Raw genomic sequence first — 16,813 nt, forward strand, 5'->3', positions numbered from 1 at the left:
TGGAAACATCTTGAAAAAAATTGTCTTTTTCCACAAATTTTGTATTCATGCAAATTGTATAATATCCAAGGTAAACATTTCTAGTAATTGTGCAGTTAATTCTTACACTGTATTTTCAGAAAGTTTTGGAATATGTATCCTCTCCCCAAATTTGTCACTAATAAAACACAATAAAAATAATTTAATGAGCAGGCTTATATTGACTGATTTGGATTATTTTTTTTTTTTTCTATTTTATTAAAAAGGTTACAATTACAACAACAATGACAATTTTAACAATATTTCAAGTGTAATCTTTCTTTGAAATACGCATGATAAAATGTATACTTTTTACAAAGTTAAGGATTCATTAGTTTGAATACTGGAATAAACACTATAATAACATCTTAGTTGATAATTCAATATATACTTTATTTTTGATTAAACATCCCATACTACATATTTAACATATGAGCAGAAATTGGCGAACAAAAGCTTATTTGATGTGCCAGTAGTCTTTTTTACAGTAAAAACTTTATAATCTATCCAAAACTAATCAACGAAATCTTGTCTAAACATTCATATTTAGTCGGTAACATATCGTTTTTATGATATATTAGCATATAAATGTTTATTTGCAGTTTAATACGTTGCTTATACAAAGACATTTTATTTCAACATATTTCAGTCGATTTATACTCATCTCAGTATAGCAATATAGTTTGGTAAAAGCTAAACTAGTAGATGTGTTCATGTAAAAATAACATATTTACTTATTTAAGTGCCAGTCTGTAGAAAACAACAGCGTGCATCTGTGCCATTCATTCACACAGACATGCGATTCATATTTGAACAGTATTTTTGCGGTTTACAGACACTATTCCATATCGCGATTAGAATAAAGCACTTAAGAATAAAGAACTTACCAATCCCGATTCATTTAAAGTAATGTAATCGTCTTGTTTTAGCCAGGTTTCTGTCAAACACAACACGTCTACTTTATAATCTGTAATTATATCATTAATAATAAGTGCTTTTGAAGTAAGGGATTGAATATTCAGCAACCGGAGCTTTATCATTTGTTCTTCTGTATTATATCACATTTTTATTTTGTGAACATCAATTACATTTTTTCCTTTAAATGGGTTTGGGAGTTTTTTGTATTTCCTAATTCGGGGAACAGACACAGTCTCTATGATGATATCTAGGTGAAAGAGTCTCTATGTATTGGGATTTATCTGACCTCAGTGACATGAGACAGCTAGCAGACGGTCGGTTTAGCCAGTCTGTCTGCTTCCTGACCTGAGCCCCAGATTGTCATGTTTGAGCTCTAAGACTATGTGCCATATTACTAGAGAGAAGAGCAGCACCATCCCAGGAGGGATGAATACCATCTCTTTTCAACAGGTCAGGTCTGCCCCAAAATTTCTTCCAATTGTCAATGAACCCTATATTACTCTGTGGACACCACTTAGACAGCCAGCCAGCCATTGAGTGAGGATAGTCTGCTAAGTTTCTCATCACTCCAGCGAACAGGAAGGGGGCCAGAGCAAATTACAGTGCTTGACATCGTACTTGCGAGTTCACACACCTCTTTAACATTAATTTTAGTGATCTCCGACTGGCGAAGTCGAACATCATTAGTGCCGACGTGAATAATAATCTTAGAGAATTTATGATTAGCATTAGCCAGCACTTTTAAATTTGCTTTGATGTCAGGTGCTCTGGCTCCCGGCAAACATGTGACTATGGTGGCTGGTGTCTCTTTTTTCACGTTCCGTGTAATAGAATCAGCAATAACAAGGGCATTTTCAACAGGATTCTCAGTGGGTGTTTCACTGAGTGGGGAGAATCTATTTGTTATGGTAATCGGAACGAAAGAGCAGTGTTTTGTCCCACGACTACAGCGTCTTACGGTCACCCAGTTGCCCTGCTGCACGGGCTCTACAGCTGGAACCGAGGAATGTACAGAGTTCACTAAGCTAATCGCATCCAAAGCAGTATCTAAAGCCCTTGCATTCTTAGTATCCTCAATTCAAGTTTGGATGCGTGTCTCTAGTTCTGAAATCTTCTCCGTCAGCCTGACTATCTCCCTGCATTTATCACATGTGAAGCCCTTGTCACTGACAGAGAAGGCTATACTATACATGTGACACAAAGTGCAAGTGACAATAACAGAAGACATTACTCACTGTGTTTGTTGACTGATCCTACTTACCACAGTTGTTTGATAGACTTGTAAAAAAAAAAGATGACAAGCACGGGTGGCAGGTTAACCCTCTGGGGTCGGCAAACGCGCCGGCGCGTTTTCCTCGATTTTTTTTCACATAGCAGCAAAATAGACTTAAAATACTCCGTCATTTTTGGTCATACAGACTTAAAAAATATGAAAAAATAAACAGTTGAATGTCTTCTTTTTTATGTGTCCACTTACAAGCGAAACAAAACATTGTGCTTTTGTAAAATAAAGAAAATAAACAAGGTGTGCTTTCTGGCTCTCCCTCACCGTGAACTTTTTTTTTGGAGCACGTCTCTAAACTTAAACAAAACTCAGCGAATACTATTCTCCCAGGTATGAGCTATATATCTTTATAATAGTGTTGTTTTTGGCGGCCTGTTTTAATTTTAGTTTTAGTCTAGTCTTTGTGTCAAGCTGTCATTTTAGTTTTTATTAGTTTTAGTCACGTTCATACTCTTTTTAGTCTAGTCTAGTTTTAGTCGACGAAAACTGATGACATTTTAGTCTAGTTTTAGTCGACGAAAGACATAGTCTAGTTTTAGTCAATGAAAATTGTATTTTAGTCTCTTTTTAGTAATCAATTCTATTTAACCCAGTCCATATAGTATAAGTAGCCTACCTAGTATAGACGAAACCAACATTTTCTTTTAGCCAAACCCATTTCAAACAATATTATCTTATTATAGTTATTATATTATTGTTACCTTATAGACTCAAGAATACATCCATTCCAGACACAGAAGACACTCTGATTTGAATTTACAACATATTTATTTTACTAACCAAACATGTTAGAAGTAGCATACACACATGATAAAATGAAAGTTTTTCTAAATGTCATTTCTTTTTCTCCCAAAGACGAATCCCTTTCTCTGTGTCAGACTTAACTTTGTTTGTTGTCGTTTATGCTAACGCCTGTTTCACACATACTCCGTTTGCAGTGCGTATGTGGTGCGTATTTTTCCCCGCATCCATGTTAATAGGTTAGAGCCTATGGTTAGAGCGCTCACACCGCACGCGGATGCGGTCCGGCAGTGCGCTCCAGGAGCGGTGCGTGCATAACAGCAGAGCAGAGATCTACACAGTACCTCAACAACGCGACATAATGGATGTAGGCTAAAAATATTGATTTGAAATAAAAAAATAGAGAATAAATATTGTGATTGTGGTACAGCCGTAGATCAGTTGCGCACTGCAAACGCAGCACATGTGAAAGCACAATTGCGCGTGCTGCTCCTGCATACACACCGCAACACGCACCACATACGCACTACACACGGAGTATGTGTGAAACAGCTGTAACTCAGGCAGCTGCATCTTCTAAATAATGCCGCGAGTGGGGCTTGAGGATGTGAAGTCGCCTGCGTCTGCGCAGTGCGATCTGATGCAGCCCCTGAAGTCACACAGGAAACAGAAATGCTGCATAATAATAATAATAATGCACGTAAACGAGACGAAATAACGTTAAATAATATTTCGTCTCATCTCGTTTTGGTCAATGAAAATGAAGAGACATTTTAGCATAGTTTTATTCTCTGTAAATAAATAACAAATATTCTCTGTTTATGTAATCTATATGAAAAGAGAGAGATGTCAGTCGTTCTCATTTCAGCTCATTATCTTTTAATTTAATTGGTGCGCTATTCAAACGCAAATGATCTGAGGCGATACATGCAAACGTGACAACGCCCCCACATCAACTCAATAAAACACAACAAGTTTTATCAGATTACAGTAGGCTACTTTACGTCGTCTTGCGAGGCTGTAAGGAATAATCCTGGGATACATCAGAAGTGCTGGTTTAAATTCATTTCGAGGAGCAACGGATCAAGCTGATGTAGTAAGTTTTTTATTATTAAGTGCTTTGTTGTAATCGCGATATGGAATAGCCTATGTAAACCGCAAAAAGACTGTTTAAATATGAATCGCTTTCTGTGTGTGAATGAATGAACAGCTTTTGCCAAACTATATTGCTATACTGAGTGTGAATTAATGAACAGCTTTTACCAAACTATATTGCTATACTGAGATGAGTAAAAATCAACTGAAATATGTTGAAATAAAATGTATTTGTATAAGCAACTTAAACTGCAAAGTAACATTTATATGCCTTAATATATCATAAATACAACACGATCTCATGAAAGTGCGTATCTATAGCACGAATTTAATTTCTCGTACCATCCTATGCCAAAAATAGTTTTTGCGTGCAAATGATACGCACTGTAAACCCCTTGGGTAGGATTAGGTGTGTGGAGTGCGTGTGTATTACACGCCATAAAGTGCTTAACATATGCACGCGTAAACTGCGTATCATATGCACGCAAAATCTATTTTTGGTATGAGAAATTAAATTTGTGCTATAGATACGCACTTTCATGAGATCACAACAATATGCCTATGTTACAGACGAATTATGAAAGACAACATTTCGTTGACTAGTTTTTGTTATAAACTTTTTACTGTAAAATAGACTACAGCCACATCAAATAAGCTTTTGTTTTTATAGTTAGTATAGTGTTTGTCAAAAATGTTTTGTCAAAAATAAGCTAATCAACTGTTATAGTACAATTTTCTTTTCAAGATGTTTCCAACTCTAAGTTTCTAACTTTGAACCAATTCTATAGAATGGCCCATAAAGCCTATTTGAAGAGGATTTGTTTCCAGGTATGACTAAAAATGTGCTTTTGACTTTCATTTATATTTTGATTATTTATATATACACTCACCTAAAGGATTATTAGGAACACCTGTTCAATTTGTCATTAATGCAATTATCTAATCAACCAATCACATGGCAGTTGCTTCAATGCATTTAGGGGTGTGGTCCTGGTCAAGACAATCTCCTGAACTCCAAACTGAATGTCAGAATGGGAAAGAAAGGTGATTTAAGCAATTTTGAGCATGGCATGGTTATTGGTGCAAGACGGGCCGGTCTGAGTATTTCACAATCTGCTCAGTTACTGGGATTTTCACGCACAACCATTTCCAGGGTTTACAAAGAATGGTGTGAAAAGGGAAAAACATCCAGTATGCGGCAGTCCTGTGGGCGAAAATGCCTTGTTGATGCTAGAGGTCAGAGGAGAATCAAGCTGATAGAAGAGCAACTTTGACTGAAACCACTCGTTACAACCGAGGTATGCAGCAAAGAATTTGTGAAGCCACAACACGCACAACCTTGAGGTGGATGAGCTACAACAGCAGAAGACCCCACCGGGTACCACTCATCTCCACTACAAATAGGAAAAAGAGGCTACAATTTGCAAGAGCTCACCAAAATTGGACAGTTGAAGACTGGAAAAATGTTGCCTGGTCTGATGAGTCTCGATTTCTGTTGAGACATTCAGATGGTAGAGTCAGAATTTGGCGTAAACAAAATGAGAACATGGATCCATCATGCCTTGTTACCGCTGTGCAGGCTGGTGGTGGTGGTGTAATGGTGTGGGGGATGTTTTCTTGGCACACTTTAGGCCCCTTAGTGCCAATTGGGCATCGTTTAAATGCCACGGCCTACCTGAGCATCGTTTCTGACCATGTCCATCCCTTTATGGCCACCATGTACCCATCCTCTGATGGCTACTTCCAGCAGTATAATGAACCATGTCACAAAGCTCGAATCATTTCAAATTGGTTTCTTGAACATGACAATGAGTTCACTGTACTAAAATGGCCCCCACAGTCACCAGATCTCAACCCAATAGAGCATCTTTGGGATGTGGTGGAACGGGAGCTTCGTGCCCTGGATGTGCATCCCACAAATCTCCATCAACTGCAAGATGCCGTCCTATCAATATGGGCCAACATTTCTAAAGAATGCTTTCAGCACCTTGTTGAATCAAAGCCACGTAGAATTAAGGCAGTTCTGAAGGCGAAAGGGGGTCAAACACAGTATTAGTATGGTGTTCCTAATAATCCTTTAGGTGAGTGTATATATATATATACACTCACCGGCCACTTTATTAGGTACCCCATGCTAGTAACGGGTTGGACCCCCTTTTGCCTTCAGAACTGCCTCAATTCTTCGTGGCATAGATTCAACAAGGTGCTGGAAGCATTCCTCAGGGAGTTTGGTCCATATTGACATGATGGCATCACACAGTTGCCGCAGATTTGTCGGCTGCACATCCATGATGCGAATCTCCCGTTCCACCACATCCCAAAGATGCTCTATTGGGTTGAGATCTGGTGACTGTGGAGGCCATTTTAGTACAGTGAACTCATTGTCATGTTCAAGAAACCAATTTGAAATGATTAGAGCTTTGTGACATGGTGGAAGTAGCCATCAGAGGATGGGTACATGGTGGCCATAAAGGGATGGACATGGTCAGAAACAATGCTCAGGTAGGCCGTGGCATTTAAAAGATGCCCAATTGGCACTAAGGGGCCTAAAGTGTGCCAGGAAAACATCCCCCACACCATTACACCACCACCACCAGCCAGAGATGGGGACTCGAGTTTGAGACTCGGACTCGAGTGCGACTTAAGTCCCACACACAGTGACTTCAGACTCGACTTGAGACTCGTCCTCGAAAGACTTCAGACTCGACTCGGACTCGAGCTGCGGGACTCGTGAACAATGTTTATTTTTAGGAAACGTCTGATGAGCTCGCTGTTATCCCCCTCCCTCCGTTACCTATAACCTGCCTACGTAACCACGTACTACGTGGCCTATTGCTGGCAGCGCGCGCGCGACCACACATGAGAGGATTAACAAACAAAAAGTTCGACTGCACCGGCCGCTGCTGTGCCATTCATCGTTAGCTTTGGGTTCAAAAACTTCAAACAAGACGCGCTCAAAAGAAGCGCTCAATGCAAATTATGCAGTATCACGATAAAAGATTCTGGCTCAACTACATCTAATTTTATCAGGCGTCTGAAAACGCACCCTGATAGGTGAGTAAACATGTTTAGCTCAGCATTGACCATCTACCGTTAGCTTGCTTATTGCTTTAGCTACCTAACGTTACGGGAGGTTAACTCCGATTGTCTTCCTTATGAAATATGAATGAGCGTTTGTTTAATTGCCAACCTTGTGGTGGTCGATTAACGTAATGTTAATCATTTACGTGCCGCTGGCTGCCCGTTGTCTACAAACAGGTTACAGGATTATTGTTGTTTATGTAACGTTACAGTTTCATTTAGTTATAACGTTACACTGGTTTGAGAGTCTGGGATGTGTTGACTTACAGTATATAAGCTATGATTAGTTGCATAGGCAGTGCAGCCAGAAGAAGCCAGAAATGTTTTGTGGCCCATACCTAGTGTGTTAAGAGAAGAGAAGGTTAACCAGTCTGATCTCACCCTTTGGATTTTATTTCTAAACATTTTGTTCTTAAGTTACATGCCATAAGTTGATCAGTTGCTTCACATTTACACTAAAGATTTTGAGCATTTGAATGTTTTGGAAGTGCACTGTAGTGTTAATTTCATTTGGACGCAATAGTTTATTTGCATTTAGCTACACTGATGTTTTGCACTAAATAGGAGTGTGTCAATTTTAGTATTGTGAGTTATATCATTTTCTATATTTGGTCTTATGTCTTGGTATGTTCAAGCTACAAGGCAAAATAAAGAAATTAACTAAAAGTAAAGCATTCTTGGTGTTTTTGTCATGTTGCAATAGCCTGTTTACACTGATTATATACCAAAATCAAAGCTGATACTGTATGCTAATAGATAAAGGAGTCATAATAACATATGGTACCACTTTATTTTGATAGTCCACTTTATACATTCGACTAACTATAAGTAACTTTGTAGCTGCATGTCAACTAACTCTCATTAGAGTATTAGTAGGCTTAATATCTGCTAATTATGTATTATAATATCTTATTTTGTTGGTTCCCCAACAGATATTCTACTGACTATAAGTAACTTGGCAACTACAAGTCAACTTGTTCTCCAAACCCGAACCCACATCATAACCTGGCAGTCTACTACAGTCTACTAATACTCTAATGAGAGTTAGTTGACATGTAGTTGAAAATGTACATGGTTAGTAGAATGTCTAAAGTGGACTATCGAAATAAAGTGTAACCTAACATATTACATGCTTCGAATTCCTTATATAAAGTTATGCAGTGTTCTAAGCAACCTGGATGGGTCGCTGTACGTGATGCAACACTTATAACCACAAGAGACTTGAGACTTGACTTGGACTCTAGCTCAGAGACTTGAGACTTGACTTGGACTCTAGCTCAGAGACTTGAGACTTGACTTGGACTCTAGCTCAGAGACTTGAGACTTGACTTGGACTCTAGCTCAGAGACTTGTGAGCATCTCTGCCACCAGCCTGCACAGGGGTAACAAGGCATGATGGTTCCATGTTCTCATTCTGTTTACGCCAAATTCTGACTCTAACATCTGAATGTCTCAACAGAAATCGAGACTCATCAGACCAGGCAACATTTTTCCAGTCTTCAACTGTTCAATTTTGGTGAGCTCTTGCAAATTGTAGCCTCTTTTTCCTATTTGTAGTGGAGATGAGTGGTACCCGGTGGAGTCTTCTGCTGTTGTAGCCCATCCGCCTCAAGGTTGTGCGTGTTGTGGCTTCACAAATGCTTTGCTGCATACCTCGGTTGTAACGAGTGGTTATTTCAGTCACTGTTGCCCTTCTATCAGCTCGAACCAGTCTGGCCATTCTCCTCTGACCTCTGGCATCAACAAGGCATTTCCGCCCACAGAACTGCCGCTCACTGGATGTTTTTTCTTTTTCGGACCATTTTCTGTAAACCCTAGAGATGGTTGTGCGTGAAAATCCCAGTAGATTAGCAGTTTCTGAAATACTCAGACCAGCCCTTCTGGCACCAACAATCATGCCACGTTCAAAGTCACTCAAATCAACTTTCTTCCCCATACTGATGCTCGGTTTGAACTGCAGGAGATTGTCTTGACCATGTCTACATGCCTAAATGCACTGAGTTGCCGCCATGTGATTGGCTGCTTAGAAATTAAGTGTTAACGAGCAGTTGGACAGGTGTACCTAATAAAGTGGCCGGTGAGTGTATGTGTGTGTGTATGTATTTATAAATATACATACATACACATATATATATATGTGTGTGTGTGTATGTATGTATATATATATATATATATATATATATATATATATTGTCCTTGCATTCTTTCTTGTGTGACACACCTGAATGAAAGGCTCATTATGCGGGTCTTTGTCTTCTCAGGTGAGAACCACCTAATTATACATGAGGGTAGGGTGACCAGATGAGATTGGCTGAAATTCGGGACAGGGGTGGGGGGGTTGGTTTTGGTTCAATATGTCAGGTTTTGTTTCAAAATATGTTTTGGTTCAAACCTGAACCAAACATATATTTTTATTCAAAGATCAACAGTCTGTCATTAATCTTTAGTCTGCCACAAACAAAATAAAATAAAAAAACATTAAAATCATGAACTCAAATGTCATTGTGAAAAAAAAAATGTGTTACTGTTACAGTGCACAGGCTAAATCAGACCTTTCAGGCTATAGCCTAACGCTAATAAGCCTTATGCCAAAATTATTATTACAACTAAATTGTCGGTCATTAAATAGGAAAACTAAATAATTGTGTAGATGATTTGCTTCAAGTGTAACCCGACATCAGACATTAAGGCCCGGCCGAAGTATTTTTTTGCACACAGTGACGCGACCAATCAATCACTCCTTTAATGCAGCGTTCACACCAGAGCCGTTGGTTCACACCAGACGCGAATAGCGCGTCAAATTCGCGCCTACCGCGTCTAGTTATACACTTTGAATCCAGCTTAGATTTCAATAGCAAAAGTTTAGACTGGCTGCCTGCACATTCACTGTCCTCGCGGCTGCGGCTGTTGCAACTTGACGGGGCTGGCTGCAGGACGACTCAACTTCCACGGACAGTTTTTAATGTTTTATATCAAGATTTTGCTTTAGTATAATTTTCGGGAAAATTAAGGCCGGTTTCGGGATTCGGGACAACAGCTTAGATTTCGGGACTTCTGGTCACCCTACATGAGGGGGTTGGGCCAAACAAAAAAATGTTTTTCACAATTTAAAACAATCTATTGTTTTATGTGAATGATTAGGCAGGATGATTTTCAGATCATTTTGAAGCAAAAACTTTAGGCGACAACATCCATTAGTCAAAAGTCTTGTGGACAGATATTTCGTATGTGTTTTGTGGCCTTATTTCAGAAACTTTAATTTTTTGTTTTTTCAATAACCATGAATAAACAATATTCTCTCAAAAACACAAACATGTACATACATGTTGCTAACATATTATGGTAGCCCTGTTTGTGCTAAATAGAGTGTACTTTCACCTGTGCAATTAATATGTTTATAAGCAACTGAAAAAAGCACAAATGTCAGGGCATGTCAAAACATATCAAGGACCCCAAACACACCTTAGACCCCAGAGGGTTAATGTCCATCTTTGCCTTCTTCAGCTTCCTCAGGAAATATTGGTGTTGATGGGCTTTTTTTTAGTGTGGTCTTTACTTTGAGTATTTAGTGATTTTTTTTCTCTTTAGTATTTTCTTTTTACCTCAATCACAAAACCAAAGAATAACATTAAAAAATAACAGAAAAATACAATAAAGTATATATATATATATATATATATATATATATATATATATATATATATATATATATACCCTGGGTGCACCCTCTTAATGACTTTTCATATATCAGTAATCACAATCACAATCAATGTATTCAAGTGAACACAAATGAAAGAAGAAAATAAAAATCACCAGTGGTATTACATATAACCCACTGAAATCAGTACTTCAAGTTCAAATGGAATATCAATTGGAATATTGATCAGTCTTAAACTTTCCCAATTGTGCTCTTGAGATGTTTCAGTCCCATAAAAACAAAAAAAATCAGTCTCTGGAAATGTGTTCTCTTATCTGAGGAGAAATAATAGAACGGAAAATTGTCCTTTCCTCTAAGTTCATGATCCTTTCTGAGTCGAAGTGGGAGGCTCACCATCAATTAGGGAAATCCAATTTGAAAGAACGTTCACACAGAAAAAAAACCTGGCCTGTCCATTACCTTTTTTCTCTCTCTTTTTTTTCCTCCAAAGGCACACGCAACCAAAATGACGTCAGCAGTTGAACACTTAATACAGCACAACCACACGAGTCAAAATGTAAACTCTGAAGTGCCTGATCGACACAATCACACTGGATCATCCAATATCTTGAAGTTACACTCTGATTTGTTCAGTTTTTGTGAACTTTGTTAAAACTGAAAAATATGGTTCTTAAACTGTTCAATCTCACGTTAGATCAGATATCTCAGTCGCTCTGCATCTGTTGTCTAATCTGCGCAACGCTATCCGTAGGCAAGGGGGCGGAGCCAACAACCAAACGCTCCGATTGGTGGATACTTATCTCTAATCTCAAGTCAGATATATGTCACCGGGTGAGACAAATAGGAACCTTAAAACCGGAAATTGTTGCACGGGGGAGCGACTTCCGGTGTAACACCGGGCCGGTTCCGGTGACATGTCATGACGCCAGCTGTGGACACTAATCAGGCCGTTATCGGGGAGCACATGCGGGAAGAGGCATATATAAGGAGAAGTTTGAAGACATAGGAGTGTGGGTTCTTGGTGCTTGTGTTTTCACGTTGGGTTCCCCTTGGCGTTCTTGTCAGTGGACAGCAGAAAGCAGCAACCGCAGCGAATACAAGTGTGGGGATGTTTACACATTGAAGACGGGTGAGTGACTGGCATATGGAACTGAGAGAACAGAGTGATTAAGGGCAGTGCTGAAGATCCATGCTGTTATCAAGGAGAGAAGTTAAGTACACTTTTCATCAACGTACTAAAGGGTGATGTTGTGAAGATTTACCAAGAACATTCTGAATACTGACTTGCGCTGGCTGGCAGTGTGTGTTGTTTCTCTCGTTGTGAGCCTCAGTAGACCAAGGAAGGAACTGGGCTTTATAGGATCACTCTTGAAACCTGATATCTCCGTGTGAAAAGCCATCTGTGGATTGTCCGACCCTGCAAAGATGGAGTGAAGGCCTGTTGTTCACGAGAGGTGATGTGGCATTGCAGTGTCTGAAAGTGTGAAGTGAGCACGTGTAAAGAGTTATAGCATTGATGCATGCACGAGTGTGGGAGACCCAATCCTTACCATCACTCTATAATCTTTGTTCGGGGAAGCCTAACCAGTGGGACATCAAGAATTTAATCTGATCTGTCGATTGTAAAGTTGTGTCCAGGTTCCCAGCCACCTGATGCTACATTGGAGAAAGGAGAAGCTCGGCCTGGTGTGCTGGTGAGAAGAGCCGTTATTGAGTTTATGGGATGTTACTTTGTGATCATTCATTCCAAAAGAACAGGAAAAGCCCAGCCACCTCACCTGGTCTGAGGATTCTTGTCCTGGAGACTGCCGCGCCCTCTCCGTCTGCCCTGAGAGAAGAAAGAGCCGGTTAGTAGCGGTTGGATTTCATACTCACGATTGTGTTCTGTGTGCATAGAGAGTCTGCTGACTGCTGCGTTCGATCTGCTGTCGTTCTGTGAACTGAGAGATCCTGCGAACCATTCTTCTGAAAGAGAGTCTGCTGAGTGCTGTGTTCCATCTGCTGTCGTTCTGTGAACTGAGAGATCCTGTGAACACCTCTTCTGAAGTGAGTCTGCTGACTGCTGTGTTCTATCTGCTGTCGTTCTGTGAATTGAGAGATCCTGTGAACCATTCTTCTGAAGTGAGTCTGCTGACTGCTGTGTTCAATCTGCTGCTGTTCTATGGACTGAAAGATCCTGTGAACCATTCTTCTGAAGTGAGTCTGCTGACTGCTGTGTTCCATCTGCTGTCGTTCTGTGAACTGAGAGAACCTGTGAACCATTTTTCTGAAGTGAGTCTGCTGACTGCTGTGTTCGATCTGCTGTCGTTCTGTGAATTGAGAGATCCTGTGAACCATTCTTCTGAAGTGAGTCTGCTGACTGCTGTGTTCAATCTGCTGTTGTTCTATAAACTGAAAGATCCTGGGAACCATCCTTCTGAAGGAGAATCTGCTGCTATTCTACGAGCTGGGACATTCTGGAGTGAAGTAAAGAAACCCGGAGTCCTTCCGTTGCTGTTTTAAGTGCTATTAACTAATAAATAAAAAGAAGAGTTTTTATATTACCTGTTGTCTCGCCGGATTGGTGTCTTTGGTGTCGGCTCCTCCGGAGTGTGGTTATTAACCCTTGGCCTTGGGTAACGGTGACATCAAGTGGCGTAGTCGGCAGGGTTACCACTCGGAGTTGAGCGGCCAAGGATCCATGATGGCGGATGAAGAGTTGCCAGTCGTCCGGCATCCGATGGTACCAATGTTTATGGGAGCTCCGTGGGCCCAGAAGTATGGTGGGCTTGGATCTGAATTGAACTTGATTGACTGGAGAGCACAAGTGGAATATTTGGCTGGACTACAGGGGTTAAGTGAGGCCCAGAAGGTACAGTTTGTTCTGAATTCCCTAGAGGGGGAGGCGAAGAGAGAAGTCCGAGCTGCACCTGAGGCTGTGCGAGCCACCACACGAGCCATCTTTGAATTCTTGACTGGGCAGTACGGTGATTCCACTCCGGTGGCGGTGCTACGGGCGCAATTCTTCAACTGCAAGCAGGGGCCTAGACAAACTCTGCGGGCGTTCGCCCTGCGTCTACGAGAGCAGTATTCTAGATTAAAGAACCGAGAAGACCACGGTCTGGGGGAAGAGATCAATTCTTGTTGGGGTTACGAGAAGGCCCTATACGGCAGAGTTTACGATTACAGCTCCGGCGAGATGCGGCCTTGACCTTCGAAGAGCTTCGCCAAGAGGTCTTAGCCCTGGAGCGGGATCACGCCGAAGCAGTGGATCCCCCTGTGTGCATGGCTGCGAGTGGAGTCAACATTCCTGTACCTCCTGAACCGTCGGATTGGAAACAAGCCTTGCGTACGGAGTTAATGAAGGATGTTCATGAACCAGAGCCTCCGACCTTGCCTTGAGAACGCTCCTATTCCGATGGAGGAAGAGATCCGGGAAGACGTGCCGGTCGACCAACTGGCCCCAAGTTCCAGTGGCACGGGCAGGGGCGCCCGCTCTGTAATAACTGTGGAGAACCTGGACACTATAGCCATCAGTGCGGCTCTCGTCGCAGCTCGCAAGGGGGTTTTTAGGACGACCGGCCACTGTGGGTCAAGTGGTCGGGACCCCCTGGATTGAACCCTCTGTAAATTCCCCCCCAAGAGACAGTCTGGTGGGCCATTGTCCGCTTGTAGAGATAAAGGTGAATGGTGTTAATGTCCGGTGCCTGGTAGACACCGGATCCCAGGGGCTAGGGGCGGTACTGGCCCAGCGGCAGAACGGAGTGGAGAAGGTTATTGCCTATGCCAGCCGGAGTCTCCACCCAGCGGAGCGGAAAGATGCAAATTATAGCTCCTTTAAGATCGAGCTGTTGGCCCTGAAGTGGGCCTTATGTGAGAAATTCAAGGACTACTTGTGGGGAGCTGAAGTATTGGTGGTCACTGACAACAGCCCGCTGGTTCACCTCCAGACGGCTAAACTGGGAGCGGTAGAGCAGAGGTGGGTGGCCCAACTCGCCAACTTCAACTACCAGCTGCAGTATCGGCCAGGCCGTGAGCACGTCAACACCGATGTCCTGTCCCGATTACCTGTGGCCAGAGCTGGAGAACATCTAGAGGTGGAACTGGATGAGGGGCTGATGGTGGGAGTGATAGAGGCGCCTGGAGCGCAGTCGGAAGAGGTCCCGGCTAGTTGGGGATGGGACCCGCAGCGCTGGAGGGAACGACAGGGGGAGGACGAAGGACTGGCCACCCTGCGAACTTACCTGGAGCAAGGTACATTACCTGGAGCGGCGGAGCGACAGGGCCAAATGTTGATGGTCAGGAAACTTCTGGGGCACTGGAGACGGCTGTGTCTGCGAGATGGAGTGGTCTGTCGATCTATCCAGGACCCAAGGACTCGTGAGGCTGTACATCAGGTGGTGGTGCCAGAAGCCCAAGTTCAATCCCTGCTCCAGGCATACCATGACCTGCTGGGGCATCAAGGGAGGGAGAGAACAGTGTCCTTGTTGCGTAGGCACTTCTATTGGGGCAAAATGGAAGAGTCTGTGGGGAGGTATGTGCAGGAATGCCCCCGCTGTACGTTGTTTAAAGCCAGGAGAGAAGTGAGGGCCCCCTTAGTTCCGGTACGACCCCGGGCCCCGTTGCATATGGTGGCTATGGACTTTCTGACCTTGAGTCGCCCGATGGATCGGTATCAAAATATCCTGGTGGTGACGGATCTGTTTACGAAGTATGCCTGGGCTACTCCGACTCTGGATCAGACGGCCACCACGACAGCGAATCCCCTTTGGAGAATACCATCCGCAGGGAAATGGTGGGTGCGAGCGCTTTAACCAGACGTTGTTGAGTTTGTTGGGGACCTTGGATACGGACCATCAGAATCAGTGGACGGATAGTCTCCCTGCCTTGGTACAGGCTTACAATAATAGCGTCCACAGCACCACGGGATATGCCCCCACTTACCTGATGTTTGGAAGGCACGTACGCTTGCCTACGGATCTGCTACTGGGAACTGCTGCAACCGGAGAGCCCGCCACCACTACGGAGTGGGTACACCGACACCATCGACAGCTTCACGCTTCTTACGAGAGGGTCTCTGAACATCTTGATACAGCTGCTAAGAAGAACAAACGCCTGTACGATCGAACCGCTCGAGAGGCCCCCTTGCTGCCTGGGGAGCGGGTGCTGGTGCGCGATAATCGGCGCCAAGGGAAGGGGAAGCTTAGCGACCGGTGGGAGACCTTACCATATGTGGTGGAGCGACGACAGAGCCCTGATCAGCCCGTTTATGCCGTTCGTCCTGAGGGAAGAGCCGGGCCTGTGAGGACCTTGCACCGTAACCTGCTTTGCCCGTGTCCCAACTACCCGAGACAAGTGGTCGAGGCCCCGCCAGCCCCAGTGGCCCCCGGACCACCTTGGATGGGTTGGGCTATGGTCCCTAGAGTCCCCGCTGCTGAGCCAAGGAGAGAGGAACCGGTTGTGCCGTTAAGACGTTCGCAACGAGGGACCCAGGGAGTGCCTCCTGCGAGGTACGGGGAATGGGAGTCGGGCCCCCGTTCTCGGGACTAGAACGGATTGGTGAGGGAGGGTGTCACCAAGTGAGACAAATAGGAACCTTAAAACCGGAAATTGTTGCACGGGGGAGCGACTTCCGGTGTAACACCGGGCCGGTTCCGGTGACATGTCATGGCCGCCGGCGTTGACGAGCGCCAGCTGTGGACACTAATCAGGCCGTTTTCGGGGAGCACATGCGGGAAGAGGCATATATAAGGAGAAGTTTGAAGACATAGGAGTGTGGGTTCTTGGTGCTTGTGTTTTCACGTTGGGTTCCCCTTGGCGTTCTTGTCAGTGGACAGCAGAAAGCAGCAACCGCAGCGAATACAAGTGTGGGGATGTTTACACATTGAAGACGGGTGAGTGACTGGCATATGGAACTGAGAGAACAGAGTGATTAAGGGCAGTGCTGAAGATCCATGCTGTTATCAAGGAGAGAAGTTAAGTACACTTTTCATCAACGTACTAAAGGGTGATGTTGTGAAGATTTACCAAGAACATTC

This window comes from Rhinichthys klamathensis, unplaced genomic scaffold (assembly GCF_029890125.1).
Source record: "Rhinichthys klamathensis goyatoka isolate OS25496 unplaced genomic scaffold, OSU_Roscu_1.1 h1tg000098l_1, whole genome shotgun sequence".
Lineage (NCBI taxonomy): Eukaryota > Metazoa > Chordata > Actinopteri > Cypriniformes > Leuciscidae > Rhinichthys > Rhinichthys klamathensis.